Raw genomic sequence first — 1,752 nt, 5'->3', positions numbered from 1 at the left:
GGTCCCCAAGCTGATGTAGGGGTCCTGCCATGGTTGTATCAGTTGAGACTGGGCACCCCACAGTCAGTTCTTTGCCCAGTTGTGGCTTTCTGTGGTGATCTCTGTCACAGAAAGCAGCTTGGTTAACGAGGAATGAGAACTGCACCTATCTATGAGCATAAGAATATGTCAATATTTTTTCATACAGTTTTATAGCGTGTGTTCTCGACCTTTCTTCTGTGAAGTCTTTCTCCTCCTATAAACACTGAGATTTTCTCTAGACCTTTCACCTATTTGTAATTTGGGGAGTTACTTTTGCTTTGCTTTTATGTTGGGCCCTGTGGTCTACATGCCATCCAGCCTGTTTAAGAAAGGTACAAGACAGAAACATGCATTGAAGTTCCTATCCCATCTGGATTTTTCAGTTCGGCTGCGTAAAAATCTATTCAAATTATGTTTCCGTGAAGATATTGTCCCAGGGTGTCCTTGGTTTCCAAGATCATTTTTCTAGGAGCCCAACATAGTTCTTAATCTCATTCGATTGTATCAGATGTATCTTTTGGGATACTTCCAGGCTCTTCTCCATAGCCTTTGTGTGCTGAAATTAGCATTGATAGGACTTTCAATCAGACCCTTGTGCCCTTCAGTTTCAGGCAAACTTTCTAAAGTTACTTCTTCAGTGATTTCCCCTCTCTTTCCTGAATGAACTGGATTGAATCCTGACCTCTTTATCTATGGTTATATAGATATTTATTTATATTTTATCTATGTTTATCTATCTATTTTATCCCCATCATTTTGCCTTTTGATCATTTCCAAGCAGTCAACTAACTTTTAAGTTTCCAAGAGTTTTTTTTTCATAGATCTTGGTTTGTTTTGTTTTTTAAGTTGATTGATGCAATATGTAAATTCTGTACGGGTAGCAATTATAGTTTTCATTGGTGGCCTTTCCAATTTATTCCTGGTTCAGTTGAAGGGGGCACTGTTTTTTGGGCTCCTTGTTTTTAGAAGACACTTTGCAGTCCGGGTCCTTTATTTCGTTTTTGTACATTAGGCCATGAATTCATATGCAATGGGCTCTAGCAGTTCAGGCTCCTTTCCATAGCCCTCACAAAGTGTGCTTCTCTGGGTGGCGCAGGCTGGCACTTCAGCTGAGCCCAGGTGCCCTTCTCTTTGGCTTCCTTTTTCTTCTGATCATTCTGTTTCAGGAAGCTGTCTCTGCTCTTCGAGTACTTGATGTGCTTAATCTGCACATTGATCCCCTTGGCCAGAATTTTACAATGCTGATTGATAATGCTGAGTGATATTGTAGACTCTTCCAGTTTTGCTGTGGTAACACTACAGGGCATTCCTTTTTGAACAGTGCCCATTCCTTTGATGTCTACAGTATCACCCTTCTTGTAGATTCCCCTGTATGTGGCCAAAGGAACAACTCCATGTTTCCTAAAAGGCCTAGAGATCATATACCCAGTGCCTCTCCTCTTTCCCTTCATGTTGGTCATTTTGGCGAGTTACTGGGAGATGGCTGTTGCAGCTACATGGGCTTTTTTCCAATGAAGCCTTTTTTTTTTTTTTTTTTTTTAAATCCGAAGACCTTACATTATCACTTCATGTTTTTGGCATAAAGCCCGGTTGGGAGCCATATTGGTTACTTCCCATTTCTCTGACAAAATACCTATCTGAAGCAGATGAAGGAAGGAGGGAAGGAGGGAGGGGGTTGCTCTGGCTTACAGTTCCAGGGTATAGTCTGCCATGGTGGAGAGGTCATGGCAG

The 1,752-nt window shown here is 41.4% G+C and overlaps 1 pseudogene; it reads right to left on the bottom strand.

The window, feature by feature from the left end:
* Positions 1-1,029: 1,029 nt before the first annotated feature.
* On the bottom strand, positions 1,030-1,481 carry LOC110314103 (annotated as a pseudogene).
* Between the last annotated feature and the right edge of the window lie 271 nt (positions 1,482-1,752).

Source organism: Mus pahari, chromosome 2, assembly GCF_900095145.1.
Source record: "Mus pahari chromosome 2, PAHARI_EIJ_v1.1, whole genome shotgun sequence".
Lineage (NCBI taxonomy): Eukaryota > Metazoa > Chordata > Mammalia > Rodentia > Muridae > Mus > Mus pahari.
The sequence above is the reverse complement of the archived record's forward strand: the minus strand, read 5'-3'. Positions and strand labels throughout refer to the sequence as shown.